The sequence below is a fragment of the Microtus pennsylvanicus genome, chromosome 11 (genome assembly GCF_037038515.1).
Source record: "Microtus pennsylvanicus isolate mMicPen1 chromosome 11, mMicPen1.hap1, whole genome shotgun sequence".
Classification (NCBI taxonomy): domain Eukaryota; kingdom Metazoa; phylum Chordata; class Mammalia; order Rodentia; family Cricetidae; genus Microtus; species Microtus pennsylvanicus.
In genome coordinates this window covers 68,623-84,885 of record NC_134589.1, presented here as the reverse complement: position 1 = coordinate 84,885, position 16,263 = coordinate 68,623, and the positions used below count along the sequence as shown (strand labels likewise).

Here is a 16,263-nt window from a genome sequence, read left to right as displayed (position 1 = left end):
CGGGGCCTCCAAGAACGCTGGAGCCGCTCGTCGTGAGCCGCCCTCTTCCTCACCACCTCCCTCTCCCTGTGGTTTGTGGTATCCCAAGAGGGACAGAAGGTGTCCTGCCAGGCAGCCGCGAGTGCGAATAGCGTGCGCCCGTGGGAGGCGGCTGCGCTCTTCCCTCAGGGGCCCAGCGCTGCGTGAGGAACCCGGGACCCCAGGTCGCGCGACACAGCCCCGAGGCGCCTCGCCCACGCTCGCCCTCCACCCCACCCCCTCCGCTTCCTTCCTCCATTCGGCTCGCCGGAGAGCGAGCGCAGGCTGGACGCGAACCAGGGCAAGCCTCGGGCCGTTTAATTTAGTGGTCCTGGCCCGCTGCCCGCGCGCTATATGTGAGGCGTGGCCCGGCGAAGGAGGCGCTTGGGGGGCGTGGGGTTCCCCAGCTGGCGGCGGTGACGGAGAGGGCGCGCGGGACAATGAGCTGGGCAGCTACAAGCCGCTGCCGCCTTTAGCTGCCTTAGCGGGCCCACCTGCAAGCACGGCCCGCGTGCTCGAGCCAGGTGTCCCAATGCTTTAAGGCCGGAGCGCCCAGATCACGGCGCGCTGCGACTGGGGCGGTGGGGACGTTCCTTCGTTAATTTATTTATTTGTGAGGTAATCTTTTTTTTTTTTTTTTTTTGGTTTTTCGAGACAGGGTTTCTCTGTAGCTTTGGAGCCTGTCCTGGAACTCCCTTTGTAGACCAGGCTGGCCTCGAACTCACAGAGATCCGCCTGCCTCTGCCTCCCGAGTGCTGGGATTAAAGGCGTGCGCCACCACTGCCTGGCAATTTATTTATTTGTGGAGAGCTATCTCTGAGCAGCCGCGATGGCCAGCACCAGGAGCATTGAGCTGCCGCGGCCGGGGTCTCGGAGAGGGGCTCCCAGCTCCTCAGGGGGCAGCAGCATCTCTGGCCCCAAGGGTAATGGGCTCAGCCCCAGCCCGGAGCACAGTGCTCATTGCAGCTTCTACCGCACGCGGACCTTGCAGGCCTTAAACTAGAAGAAGGCCAAGAAGGCACGGAATGGGAACCGCTACTTCAAAGGCCTGGTCTTTGCCATCTCCAACGACAGCTTCCGTTCCTTTGATGTGTTCCTCATAGAGCTGACCCACTTGCTGTCTGACATTGTGAACCTGCCTTAGGGAGTCCGCACAATCTACACCTTAGACGGCAGTTGGAAGGTCACCAGCTTGGACGAGCTGCTGGAAGGTAGGAGGTGCGGGCAAGGCTCTGCAGTTGCAGGCAAGGCTGGGCAGTGCAGTGACTGTGGGCTGGGCACTTCCCCTCCTAGCGTGGAGCAGGTGCTTTCTAGGCAGCCAGGGGGATTAGAGCTCCTCTGTAGTTTGTGTTGGGCCGGGGTGCACACATTCTCTGTCCTTCTCAAGAGATTTGCCTTTTTTTTTTTTTTGAAGAAAATTCTAATGAGTAGAGACAAATACAGACAATGGTACCTTTAAAATTAACCAACTTATTTTCGCTGGAAGGGCAAGCTGTTTGAAAGCATGGTCCTCCAGTGAGGCTCCGGGTAACCCTTGGTGGAGCTCAGTGCAGCACCTGTGCTGTCCCTGTGTTTGGGATCCCACTGTACCTTCTGAGCATGGCTGTGGTTCTGACTTGCTCCAGGTTGGCTTTTCTGATTTCACTTACGGCAGAAGTCACTCAAAATCAAGAGGGGCGATCCAGCATAGCAAGTATCAACCTTGGCTTCATCTTGGACCATACTGGCCACTTTTAAAAGTATAGGTGGCTGGCCCCACCCACCCCTTAGATATTATGATGTGCATGGTTGGGGTGTGACTTGGGCGTAAGTTCTGGGGTTAATGGAGAGACATCCCCTACCTTACTTAAGGTGAAAGAGTGATTGAGGACAAGTCCCAGCATCAACCCCAGCCTACCACGTGCATGCACACAGTCATGTACATGCATATCCCCACATGTGTGCCTGCACATATGCAAACATGCGAAGACACATATGAAGTTTCAGGTTTCAATTAAAATCATGTGCTCAAATGTTCAGATTTATCCCACTGAACCAGGGTGCTTTCTGATGTAACTTACCTTGGTGAGTACAGTGTTGGCCATGCTGTCAAACCACTCTACTTCATGTGAGTCAGCTGTTAAACAATGTTTCATTTTCTTTGCCTCTTCTATGCTAGCAAACATACTTTAAGAGGTGATTATAACAAAACTAAAATTGTCTTCAATTAAGACTAGAGAACTTGATTCAAGATTACAAGGCTCCTTCCTAGCCTGTCCCCTTGAGCTCAGATGACAAAAGAAATGTGCATAGCCCAGTTTTTTCTCCTACCCTTGACCTTGAAAGTCTCTGGAGAATCAAGCTGGTCTAGTGTAGGACAGTTTTCCTTCAGCGTGGTTCCTAAACCAGCTAACTGGTTTATTCAGCTTTCTGGATTAGTATTGCCGAGTGGGCTGTGTGGGTTCCTGTAAATCCGTTTATTCTTGGAAACTCTTGTAGGACTCTCTCTCCCAACAGTAAGTGTGGGGAAATCGGGTTGTGTCCACTGAACTTGGATTATCTCTGAAGGTCCATTCGGAATGTCCAGATGAGGGCTTTTAGCACTTTTTCCCACTTGTCATCCCCTTTTGCCTAACATAAGTTATATCACCTGGTTATAGGTATATAAAATGACATAGCATTTACTGAAAGTAAATCATGAAGAAATTTCTTTTGTGTTTAAAATTTGTTTTATTACATTTGTTTCTATGTATGTCTGTGAGTGTGTATACCATTTTGAAAAAGGAATGGGAAGATACTGGTTTGGTAAGATCAGTTTACGTGCTTTTGCTTACAGGGTAACACTTATTAACATTTTAAGCAAACACACTAAGGAACCTGGAGGCAAAAGCCGATGCAGAGGCCATGAAGGGTGCTGCTTAATAGCTTGCTCATCATGGCTTGCTCAGCCTGCTTTCTTATAGAACCCAGGACCAGCAGCTTAGGGATGGCACCACTCACAATGGACTGGATCCTCCCCCATCAACAGTTAGTTGAGAAAATAACCTACAGCTGAATATTGTGGAGGTTCCATCTTTCCGGGTAACTCTAGTTTGTGTGTCAACTTTGATGTAAGACCAGCCAGCACATCCTAATGCTTGTGCTGTAGCCACTTGACTGAAGGAGCTGTCTCCATGGTCTGCTATTGGAATATGCATATCAGAATATACATTTAGAGCAATTTAGTTCATTGAGCTCTTTCTTAGAATATCTTTTACAAATTTAAGATCAATTTTGAAATAATGATAAAATTGTTTCTCAGTCAGCGATAGTCTCCTCCCTCATTTCCTTGCTCATCATCTTCATCTCTTAACAGTATTTTGCCTCACCTGAAGAAAGTCACCAAAATGTATTGCTGGCTCTATGCATGTTCATTAAGCTCATGTGAGTGAAAGAACCTGAAAAGTGGCCCAGTGGATTATGTGTCTCCTTAGTTTAGTGATCAAAGTCAGTAGCTGGGAAGTTACACATGAATCTTATAGTGCATTTAAATACTTAGTAGCCTGGCTCCTAGAGATACTTGAGTCGTGGTCTTCAGAATCTTCCAGCAAAATTATGTCTGACACCCACCGCCACCTCCAAGTGCTGGGATTAATGGCATACACCACCATGCCTTGCCTACTTTGTTTTTTTGACTCTGAATAGACCATGTGGAGATTCATAAGGCTATGTCTTCCTCCTCCTCCTCCTCTTTCTCCTTCTTCCCCTTTTCCTCCTCTTCCTTCCCCCAGCCCCTAACTCCCTTCTCCTCTTCCAGGTGCCCAGGCACTTTGACATCAGAGTTACATCTCAGGCCTGCCCTGCTTATTGTTTATCTGTCCTTCAGATATGACCCATTTCCCTCAAGTCTTCTCATTCTTGGAAGGCCTGTCTGTCTGTCTTTCATTTTTGGATGAACACTTGTTTTCTGAACTTTTGTTACTTGTGTGAGTGCTGAATCTAAGTCACAGTCGGTATTGCTTGCCTAAACTTAGGGCTAAACTGTGCTGTTAGATCCATGGAAGATTAAGGATGCAGGAGAGGAGAATTGAAGGACCCCAGAGGCTGGGGAACCACTGCTTGGATGAGCCTGTTAATGGGATGCTACACTCATTGTGCCCCAGTTTGTTTGCAGATGTCAACCGTCTTTCAGTTTGAAACCCTTCCACTAGCCTTGTAGTTGCAGTTTATTTATTTGGACAAGAGTCTCATTGTTGTAGTTCTGGCTGACCTGGAACTAAGATACACCTTCTTCTGCCTCCCAAATGCTGGGTTTGAGATATATATGACCACTCTTGGCTATATTTGATTTTATTTGCTACATAGGAGTTATAGCTATGGGGTATTGTGAGCTATCTCAATGCATGTACACAGTGTTAATGATCATGTCACGGTAACTGGTGTATCTATCACCTCAATTTTTTTTTGTTTGTGCTAGGAACTTTCAAAATCCTCTCTGCTATTGACTTGGAAACATTTCACTAAATTTTTGTTAACTGTAGTCATTGTACTACTGTGTGGAACAGTAGAAGTTGTTCCTCATAATCCCCTGAGATTACAAAACCTGAATGTTTGTGCCCCTGGAAATAAGAATAGAAGCCTGGTAGTGGTAGTGCATGCCCTTAATCCAAGCACTTGGGAGGCAGAGGCAGGTGGATCTCTGTGAGTTTGAGGCCAACATGGTCTACAGAGCAAGTTCCAGGACAGGCAAAAAAAAAAGGTTCCATACTGCAATGCCATCCAAGCACAGTGGCTGTGAAAGAACTGGCCAACCTTCACGACCTGAGAAAATGTAAGTTAGCAGGATAAAGCTGCAGGTACTGTTTGTGCTAACTTAACTGCTATTCACGGTTCCCTTCAGTGCTTAATGCTATGTTGGTGTGCAGAATTGATGCAATGCCCTTCAGAATGCCATGCACTGAGCCAGCTATATAGCTAACTGACTTCTATTCCTAGTAAGTGTATATTCTCTGCCCGTTACTTGCTGTGAGCATATCTTTAAATTAGGTATTATCTTATTTTCCCAACTAATTCCTGTCCAAGTTACATACCTTGCACCTAAAGAGTTAGAGCTTTGGGCAGGAGTTTGTGTGGCTGTGCTTCATTTAGAAGTAGTTATTTAGATGTATTTCACAGTGGGCTGATGCATACATTTTATCATAAAAACCAACACAAAGGGGGCTGGAGAGATGGCTCAGTGGTTAAGAGCATTGCCTGCTCTTCCAAAGGTCCTGAGTTCAACCACATGGTGGCTCACAACCATCTGGAATGAGGTCTGGTGCCCTCTTCTGGCCTGCAGACATACACACAGACAGAATATTGTATACATAATAAATAAATAAATATGAAAAAAAAACCAACACAAAATTAAAATTCCCATTGTGAACTCTAAGGATATCTTACCCTTGACCAGGTGTGGGGAACTGAAGGCAGGCCATGGATCTGTTAGTTTACACTAGTGCATGAGAACTATTTTTGGTCTCATTAGTAGAATTTCTGTTTTCACATTTAGCTAATTTCTTAGGTCTTAAGACAAACTTCTGTAGTGTCATTTTCTTTGTATTTTTAAAAATAAAGCTTGCTTGAAGCTTGGAAAAGTAAAACAGCCACACTGACCAGTCTTACTGACTATGCAGCAAATGATACATACTTTAATCCCAGTAGTTACAATGACATACACCTTAAATCCCAGTAGTTACAATGGCATACACCTTTAATCCCAGTAGCCACACTAGTTTACCATAGAAACCAAACAGTAGTGGTGCATGCCCTTAATCCCAGAATTAGAGATGATTATAAAATGGGAGGAGACAGCTCTCAGTCACAGTCTCATTCTGAGACTTCCTGGAGGCAGAATCACCATTTTCGGACTGAGGTTAAGGTCAGAGCCAGTGACTGACTGCTTTGCTTTTCTGGTCTTCAGGTTGAACCCTAATACCTGTCTCTGAGTTTTTATTAATCATGCTCCCACTCCTATATCTATATGTGGAAACCTCAGTATATAGACATACCTTTCTTCATATCTGCGTCCACAGTAGCGTCTCTGCACTTTTCCTGGTGGAAAGCATCATAAACCCCAACAGTTGGATGTATCTTCAGGAGAGAACTGTGCTTAGCTTTCAGATGTGTTGAAAATGTGGTCATAGAGGTCACCCACCTTATTTTGTGTCCACCGCAGATGGAAGTGACAGGGAAGCTCCTTGGGCCTGACACAGGGGTACAGTTCACATAGTACCCCAGCTGGAGCAGGGGATTTTGTGTTACCTTGATGATTCCCATAATTTTTACTTCAGCCAGTGCACAGTTTGGTTAGAAAACCCAATTAAATCGTTTGACATAGTAAACTAATAAAACAGTCTTACTTTTTCCTACTCTGTATTTTTCTTGCAGCTATGTGGGGTACTCATCTTCTGATGGAAATGAGCACTTTTGACTACAATGCACTCAGAAGCTCACCCACATTAGGCTTCACTAAGAGCACATATAACTGAATGTAGTTTTCCTCGGTTGCATTCTTTTTTGGAAACTTTTCCTTAGATTTGGAAATTAGGAAAGCATTGAAATTCCTAAGATTTACCAGTATTAAGCATTAAGTGCCTTTCCATGTTTTCTTCTGCATTCCCTTGTTTAAGTGTGATGAATGCATGTCTATCAATATGTCTGTCATTTTCTCCAGAAGTGAAGAGCCTGTGTTTCAGGCTTAATCAGGTTTTGTTTTCCTCATAAGATTGTCTGCTTGCTCCTTCTACAAGAATGAAGTAAAACCATGGGCTCCAGATTTCATGTCACAGAATTTGACTTGAATGTCAGGATTATTTATAAATTAGTTAGTGACCTAAATAATTAAATTATAGCAAATGTGAGAACGATATTGACTTACACACAAGTAGTCTAATACTGCTGGTGTATGAATTTCCTACTTTGTAAATCATATGTAGCTCTCCCACAGCCAGCATCACTCTCAATAGTGGAAAACTTCAAAGCTTCTATTTTAGGAGGAGGAGGAGATACTCACACTCACCCCATAAGCAACTGAGGGCCCCAGGAAGAACAGATTTTTAGAAAGGCAAAGGTGTTGGAAGATGTGTCTAGGTCAGCAGTTCTCAACTAGTGGGTTGTGATTCCTTTGGAAGTTGGACAACTCTTTTGCAGGGGTTGTCTAAGTGTCTAAGACCACTGGAAAACACAATAATTTACCTATGACTCATAACACTAGCAAAATCAGTTATGAAGTAGCAATGAAAATAATTTTATGGTTGGGAGTCAACACAGCAAGAGGAACTATATTAAAGGGTCACAGCATTAGGAAAGTTGGGCTTTGTCCTAGATTATAACCAGGGTTTGTTTTCAAAGCAACTAGGGAAAGTAAAAACCTTACGTATGCTTTCATAACCTGTCTACCAGTGACTGTTTCAGCTGGACCAGGGTGAGGCTTGGATCTGCTGAAGGAACAAGATCACCTAATTTATATATATATATTTATATATATATATAACTTCTTAACTAACTAGAGAATGATGAGAAACCAATAGCTTGTAAGCTCAGTGTGCAGAAAACTGTATGTGCACATGCACACCATGGAAGTGTGAAGCTCTATTCTGTGGACACCTTGACTCAGAACTTTCCAAATTATAGAACTGGTCTACATGTCTAGTAGGAACATTATTAAGGGAAAGGGGGGGGGACAGGGAAGGAGTTAACCACCTCTAACTGCACAATCACATGAAGGGCTTGCTCTCCTGCTTGTTTCTGTTCTTCCAAGCCCATGCAGAGAAGGAAATTAAGACATGAGTTGAAAAGCGTGTGTCCTGGGTGGTTTGTCAGCTGTGCAAGGTCTGGTTGATCAAAGGAGATGGACATAGAAAATCTGCTCACTTTCTTTTTACCTTTTTTTTTTAGCTTTAAGAGGACTTTACCACTGACTTAATGTATCCCTGTCCTAAGAAACTACTATGTTCTCTTGCTAAGGTTATTTTTATATAGTCTTCTATTACACATTTTGAGTCAGAACATTCATTAAGTTTTCATTAAAAATAAAAATGGCAAGAATTTTTTTGATATGACTTGTACTTTTTCTGTAAAATTCAATGATAGCACCATCATATTTTTCTCACTAATACATACATGTGCATTGCATGGCTTTATTAATTTTATTTTATTTTATTAATTTTATAACTTTTTGAAATTCTGTACAATTTTCTTATGCCCATACATACTATCAAATGGTTCTACGGGGATGACAACTTGGGTGGTGATGGTTGGGGAAGACTTCAGGGTGCTGCTGTAGGAGTGGTATTATAGTTTAGGATTGGTTCCCTGCGTCTCCCAGGCAGAACCCTAACAATTTGTCTACACAGAAGACATGGCATGTCCTCAGAATTCCTTTCCACATCCCTGATCTGTCACTTGTGCAGGAGCCTTTGGGCATCTCTGAGGTTCTCTACTAATCAGGTCCTGGAGAACATTTTGATAATAGTCAATATTGACATTACTAGCTTATCCTCAGGCTTTCTTTTTCATTATTTTGGTTAAAACATTTATGACTCATCTGATATAATTACTATATCAAGAATGAATCTATTTGTACTAAGTATATAAAATAATGTGTTCTTTGTGATTATATCTCAGAGAAAACCTTAGCATGTAACCTTCTGTGTCAAAAAGTCAGTACCAAAATAATTGATTAAGTTATATATTTCTTGGAAAAGTACCATCTTTTCAGTAGGAATTTTAGAAATTTTGGAATGTAAAAAATTTAGATATCGATAAATGATAGACAAGCAGTATAGCCTCTGTGCCCTTCTTAATTAAACAAAAGCCTGATTAAGCATTGTGAGAAATGACTGTATCATTTTAGCTTAATATCTGCTCCCATTTAAGAAGATATAGAAAAAGTTGTCCACTTGAAGTTTTAGTTTTATTTTTAATTTATATTCCTCTAGAGAAAACAGTGCCAGCAGTATGCTGCCTTGAGGAGCCAAGCCTTTCACTTCACAGTGCTTCAGTAGTTGAATGGATGATACTACAACTGAATATGATAAGTCCACCGTGTAAGGATGTAGTGATTGCTATTTGAATAAAATTAGAAGGATTTTAATTTTTATGAATATATTTTTTTTCAATTATTTCAACCAGAATGAACTATTTATGTTTATTTCTGAGACAGGGTCTCACTGTGTAGCCTAGATGGGCCTTAAACTCCTTGCATAGCCTAGAGTATCCTTAAACTTGGTGCCAATCTTTCTACCTTAACCTCTGCTCCTAGGACTGCAAGCTTGAGCTACCATAACCAGTACAATCCCTCTCCCTTTGTAGTAACAGTTCAGGCTGAGTTCAAGCTGGCCTTGAACTCAGATCTTTCCACTTTAGCCTTCAGAGTAGCTAGGATTACAGGATTCTACCATATCACCATGGCTGGCTAGGATGAGCTTTTATGAAGAATAAATTAGTTTGCATTTGGAATCATGAAGTACTTTGTAATTTAGTTACTTGATTTATTTAATTCTGCAGCTAATGATCCTGAGAATCAAAGTGTGGAGTAATGACTTATCAAAGGCGAGACATTTGGGTAAAATAAAACCCAGGTCTCACTCTTCATTTCTGGGCCTAGTGCTTTTCACATTATACGTGTAATTTTCTGAAAACCAACCTAGGTACTTTGGAAGAAAGGGAGGTGGGGGGATGTTAAAGGAAAGGGGTATTATACTGCACTCCCTTTCTGTGACCACAAGTTTAGGAGTTACAGGTTTCCAGAAGCCATTGTTTAGACATAATGCATCCAGGCTTACTATGGCCAATGCTCAGAGATCTGATATTGTGCTAATAAAATTGTTATTTGCTTTTTAGGAGAGAGTTACATGTGCGCCTCCAATGAACCATTTCGTAAAGTTGATTACACCAAAAATGTTAATCCAAACTGGTCTGTGAACATCAAGGGAGGTACAACCTGAGCCTTGGTCATAGCCTCTGTGAAGAGCGAAGTGAAAGAAAGCAAGGTCTTCATCAAACCCAAGTTAGTGACTGTGAGTCAAAGTGGAGTGAAGCCGAGGAAGGCCATGCGGATCCTTCTCAATAAACCATTAAACTTGATTCAGGCGTGGTCAAGAGGCTGTGTACCCTGAATGGAAAGCAGGTAGGTGGCTTCCCACAGCTCACCATCTTGCCTTCTTTGAGTTTACATGTTGACTATCTTTGCTGGTGTTTGCTGATGTCCTATACGGTCTGGAACTTGCCGTATAGAACAGGCCAAGCTTGAGCTTGGGCTCCACTGTCTTCCCAAGTGCTAGGATTAGAGGCATGGAGCATGTCCAGCTCTTTATGTGCAGGATTAGGGGCATGCAGCATGTCCAGCTCCTTGTGTGCAGGATTAGAGGTGTAGAGCATGTCCAGCTTCTCGTGCTGCTGCAGTTATATCAGCAACAGAATGTTGTTGTCTCCTGGAATTGGTCCTTGAAGATTTACACGAGGACTATATGTGTGAATTAGCCTTTAGCAAGAAAGATGTAAGGGCCTCCCATTTTTCCAGCATCTTAGAATCCTTGTACTCCTCATTTTTTAGAAGGAAAGATGTCAATTTCCAAGGAAAAGGATAAGTTGAGTGGTATCATGTGCTAAACAGGAAGTTATCCAGAAATAATTATCAATTAGTGTTTAGTGGTTTGTGCCATGGGACAATGGTCTGTACCCTGTCACTTGTATTTTAAATAAATGCTGTTTGACCAGTAACCAGGCAGGAAGTATAGGCGGGGCAACCAGGCAGGAAGTAGAGGTGAAACAACAAGAATTCTGAGAAGAGGGAAGTTTCAGTCTGCAGTCTTCATCCAGACACAGAGAAAGCCAGACACAGCAAGCAAGATGTGATTGCCTTGTCAAGAAAGGTACCAAGCCACATGGCTAACACAGACAAGTCTTATGGGCTAATATAAGTTATAAGAGTTAATAAGAATCCTGAACTACTAGGCCAATCAGTTTATAATTAATGTAGGTCTCTATGTGTTTACTTGGAACTAAGTAGATGTGGGACCTGGTAGGACACAAACCTCAGTCAACAGAATGATGTGCCAATGTGGGGCGGACCAAATCCACTTTAAAGCCTTAGAGAGCTTGGGAAGTTATTCTAGATAGAGAAGAATAGAGTTAAGCACAGCTGATAGCAGCACTTTCTCAGGTAGGCTCTGCTTGCTAGAGGCAAGTGCTCTCATTTAAGAGAGGCTTCCTGGGGCTGGACAGATGGCTCAGAGGTTAAGAGCATTGCCTGCTCTTCCAAAGGTCCTGAGTTCAATTGCTAGCAACCACATGGTGGCTCACTACCATCTGTAATGGGGTCTGGTGTCCTCTTCTGGCCTGCAGACATATACACAGACAGAATATTGTATACATAATAAATAAATAAATATTTGAAAAAAAAAAGAGAGGCTTCCTGACTCAGCTTTAGCTGCAAACCTTAAATGGAATCTCTCCTTTTGACTGGCTAGAGAAATTGAAGCAGTCAGGTTAGAGGTCCAGGTTTTTGCCTCACTATGAAAGGCCTCGAAAGTGTGGTTTCTTAACTGGTGGCTGGTCACTCACCTCTTGGTTCTCTGTGTATGACAGCAAGCTACTTTTGGAGGTTATGGTTAGGGGCACAAAAACTCCATAAAATGGGGGTAAAGTACAAAAATAATCAGGATGGAAACTGACAATAAAATACTTTAAAAGATGGTTGACCATTTAACCAAAGTCAAAATAATGAGTTTGTCTACAATATGGTTAATAGACATCTATTGGAACCCATAAGCTCGCATGTCAGATGGACCCCAGGTTGAGGTTTTACTTCCTCTGAAGGAGAGAGAAGGAACTTGCAGGCATGTAGTCTGACTTTATCTGAATGGAATCATATTGTGCTTCCCTGATGACTACAAAATCTCTATTTAGGAGTTTTGAATGATGGTGACCAGATGACATCCAGGTTGTGTGGAGATCCTGAGACTTGAACTGAAGTAACTGTAAGGCTAAGTTAATCAGATACTTACATGGAGCTGTGGTTGAAAGAATTGTTTGCAAAGCCCTAGGATCAAATGCCAAAGAGCAGTGCATAGGGTGCATTTAAGTGGGTTGGCACCATCTGTGCCCTGTATCCATTCTACTATGGTGGTTCAGCCTCCTCCAGGTCTTCCGTTATTTACTTTTTTGGCTCCTCGTGTAACTATCAGTGACAGTATCCTACAGCCCCCCTTTTGCAGTCTCCACAGGAATGTAAAGCTCTTTAGTCTCCATCCCATCAATCCCCAGTACTTGTCTGCCTGGCAAGAATAAGGATATTCTAAGATACATTTAAATTTCTCCCTTTGGCTAACAACTACTGAACTAATAGACACTATGTAATTTGAGTTTCCCTGGGAATTTCACTGTGGAAAAAGACTGAATCCTTCAGGTGAGACCATGTTTACTTAAACATTTACTCCTTATCTGACCACCTTACAGGAGAGACAGGAGGGTTTCAGACATTGAAATGCTTTCATTATATGACTTAGTTATATTAACTTAGTTTTGTATATCCCTTGTCATCTATCTAAACTTGTTAGGACCCCAAGGATAAATTAATCACCTTATATTTTCATCATCGTTCCAAATTAGTGTCACCAAAAAATATCATGTTTATTACTTTTCTTAATAATTTGTTCTTTTTTCTTTTCTATTTTTTTTATCTTAAGTAATAGCCTAATTATGAATCTCTGGCTGTCTTGCAACTTAGTGTATAGAGTAGGATCTTGTAGAAAATCAGATTATGGGGCTGAAGAGATGGTTCAGTGGTTAAGAGCATTGCCTGCTCTTCCAAAGGTCTTGAGTTCAATTTTCAGCAACCAAATGGTGGCTCACAACCATCTGTAATGGGGTCTGGTGCCCTCTTCTGGCCTGTAGGCATACACACAGACAGAATATTGTATACACAATAAATAAATAAATAAATAAAATCAGAGTTATTTGGCCACCTTATCTCCAGAGGGACTCATGTAAGAATTGTATTCCCTTACAAACTGTAAATCATGTATAGTCCCAGCACAGAGAGGTCTTGGCAAGAAGGAGCATGAAAGCTTTCCCTCTTAGACCATAGCTCACATAAGAAATAGGTAGTGAGTCAATCAATTTTAGATGATTGCTAAATGTTCTGACTGACCATTTCTTGCATCCACAGATTAAGGAATCAAGAATCAGAATAAAGAACCAAATTTATAAAACCAAATTTCAGTAGTTGCACTATTCTTATTACAAAAATAGAACTGGATGAAATGTTGTTACCCTGCCTAAAAGAACTGTCATTTTACATATTTAAGATGTACAGCCGGAGATAAAATGTGTTACTAATCCTTGATGTCCTCTAATATAAATCACTATACTTTGAAGCACATGACCATAAACCTGTTTCACCTATTTAGATTAATTTTTGTGGATTTTAATTACATCATTTATGTCACCACTTTCTTGCCTCTAAACTTTCCAGAAATGAGAAAAATCATTAATTTTGCTTTATCAAGGTTTGCTGTTTGCATGTGACCTAGGTTTGGCTTCAGAATATCTGAGCTATAAGGGAAAGGGTTTATTACACTGATCAGTGACTCTGTAATGGAACACATATAAGTAACACCATATTTTGGAAAAGAACAGGAAGTGCTCTGAGAGGCTGGAAGAGTTTCTACTAAAATGCCAATATTCCAGACTAGAACCCTGTGTTCCCCTAGGGTGCAATGGCAGAGCTGGGAAGGGCTGTGCTGGCTTAGTCATTTGATTTCTGCTTATCTAGTTGGGGAATTGCTACTGTTTTGAGGCTCAGCTGGGCAATTCTAGCTATTGAGGGATTCTGGGCAAGCCTAACAATGAACAACACCAGTGGGAAGTAGATTGTGAGCAAATAGGGAGCCAATAAAGAGCCATGAGAGTTGTTTTTCTTCTTCCCTAAATTGTATAGTTGATTTCTACCTCCAGTTCTTACCCCACCTTCCTCTGAAGAGGTAACACTAACTACCATTATGGAATTGTGGTAACTGCTATTGTCTTGAATCCCAGCTAGGTGGTCCTAGCTATTGATGGACTCTGGGTGGCAATAATGAGCCCCAGTAGTAGGAAGTTTACATGTTCTTTCAGTGTGGGCCCATATTTCGATATGGCACAAAAGCCATTAGCCCGGTCTGAGCTGATCACGTAGCTCTGCAAACACCTGTCTCTGCCCTAAACAAAAGCCAGGATGCCTGCTCCTAGCTTCTTTTGTTAAAATGTGGATTACCTGAGAAGAAATGTTTGACTGAAGCTGATGACTTAAGAGTTCAGATGTTTGGCGCTTCCTTTCTTTTGTAATTTGGAAGGTGTCTTATAGAGATGCTAATTCAGGGCCTACCTGACGGCTGTGACTTGACCCCAGGCACCTGGTTGCCTAGGTGATGGCATAATGTGTTTTCCCCCCTCCCCGCTCAATTTGGTGTGGGTATATAAAATGTTTGGACAATAAACGGGGGCTATCTGGCCTTTACCATGATGATGGTGTAAGCTGTGTCGGTTCTTTTCCTCAGGACTCCGTTCCAGCCGGGTTAGGGAATCAGAGAATTTATGTTGGATCCTCTCGGGCCCCGACATAATTGGCGCCCAACAACATGGGGCTGACCACTGAACCCCAATATTAAAGACAATTGGAGCTGACCACTGAACCCTGAGACGAATGCCGGAGGAAGAAGTAAGAAAAAGGAATACGGTGCTGAACGCCGAACTCCATGACCCCAGAGAAGAGACAACATGAGAGAGACGGTGAATGCTGTCTGCTGAACCCCAAGAAAAACCGGAGAATGGATGGAGGAGAACGTGAGGCTAATCGGCGCTCCCCAAAAAGCAAGGAAGACATGACCAGACGTGAGAAACCCACGAGAGAAGAAATCGGTGAATGTGTGAGTAGTGAGCGCTCCGAACTAGAGATGTAAAATAGAGAAAGAAATGTAGAAAAGCGGGACAAAATTTAAATCGGGAGTAAAAATTTGTAAATAAGTTAGATGTGGGATAAGGAAAAATTATTCAGTTATATATTTTGGTAACTAAGTTAAAGTGGAGCAGAACAATGGCAGAGTTATTGAGAATCTGCAAGCATGATAGACCCAGAATTGTAACTTTTATTGCTTGCTAAATGGGTAGAAAAGATAAAGGAAAAATGACTTTTGGCCTAAGAATCACCAAGTTGCTGCAGAGATTGAGGTGCCACGTGCTTAGTGTAGCCAGTTAATCTAACCCACCTGTAAGTAAAAGGCAAGGAGAAGCAAAAGTTAGTTTAGAGAGCAAATTTAACCTCACACAGTCTATAGAACAGAGGAGAGGATTCAGAAATTCTCCTAATTTTATGATTTACAAGTTAAAATAAAAAAAAATAGTTAAAAATCTGCCCGCCAGAGCTCAGGAAGGCAGTCTAACAGACAAAGAGAGCCCGTGTTGTACCCCCTGCTGTGCAGGGCAGCTTCAACTGAAAGAAAAGAGCCAGATTTAAAATAGCCTCTGAGATAAGCAGGTTAAAATGCTTTTTCATTTCACAATTTTGCCTTTTTGTCAAAAGTCTGCTGTTTGTAGGCAAGTGAATTCGTATCCAAGGTGGATTGATTTCAGTACTGTGCCTCTAGTAAAGTTTAAAGTCAGAGATTGTGATGCATTCAGAAGTTCCTTGATTGTACAGGATTTTAAGATTGTTCAGGCTAGCCTGAGTTTTTGTCTTTTCTCACAAGGTTAAGGATTGTTTTTTCAAAGTCTGTGAAGAATTTTGTTACAAGTTTAATGGGCATTTGCATTAGATCTGTAGATTGCTTTCAATAACATTGTCAATTTTGCTATGATTGGTGTTATCTTTACAAGAGAATAGGAAATCTTTCAATTTTCTTTTTTTTTTTTAAATATGGAACGCTTCACGAATTTGCGTGTCATCCTTGCGCAGGGGCCATGCTAATCTTCTCTGTATCGTTCCAATTTTAGTATATGTGCTGCCGAAGCGAGCACGAAATCTTTCAATTTTCTGATGGCTTAAATTTCTTCCTTCAGAGATTTAAAGTTCTTGTTATACAAGTTTTTCAATTTGTGTGATTAGAGTTACTCAAAAAATATTTATGATATTTATGACTATCTTGTTTATGATATATGTAGAGGAGATACATTTGAGTTTTCAGATTCTGTGTATGATAAAGTAATTCTGCTATAAACATGGTTAAGCATGTGTCCTTGTATAGTTGAGCATCTTTTGTATATATG

At 41.9% G+C, this 16,263-nt stretch overlaps 1 non-coding gene and 1 pseudogene across 1 annotated transcript; one reads left to right on the top strand and one right to left on the bottom strand.

Annotated features, from left to right (window-relative positions):
- The first annotated feature begins 847 nt into the window (after nucleotides 1-847).
- On the top strand, nucleotides 848-10,136 carry LOC142859651 (serine/threonine-protein kinase DCLK2-like; annotated as a pseudogene).
- Nucleotides 10,137-15,907: 5,771 nt separating this feature from the next.
- On the bottom strand, nucleotides 15,908-16,014 carry LOC142832112 (U6 spliceosomal RNA). The gene has a single exon (XR_012907190.1). It is a non-coding gene; the product is annotated as a U6 spliceosomal RNA (small nuclear RNA).
- Between the last annotated feature and the right edge of the window lie 249 nt (nucleotides 16,015-16,263).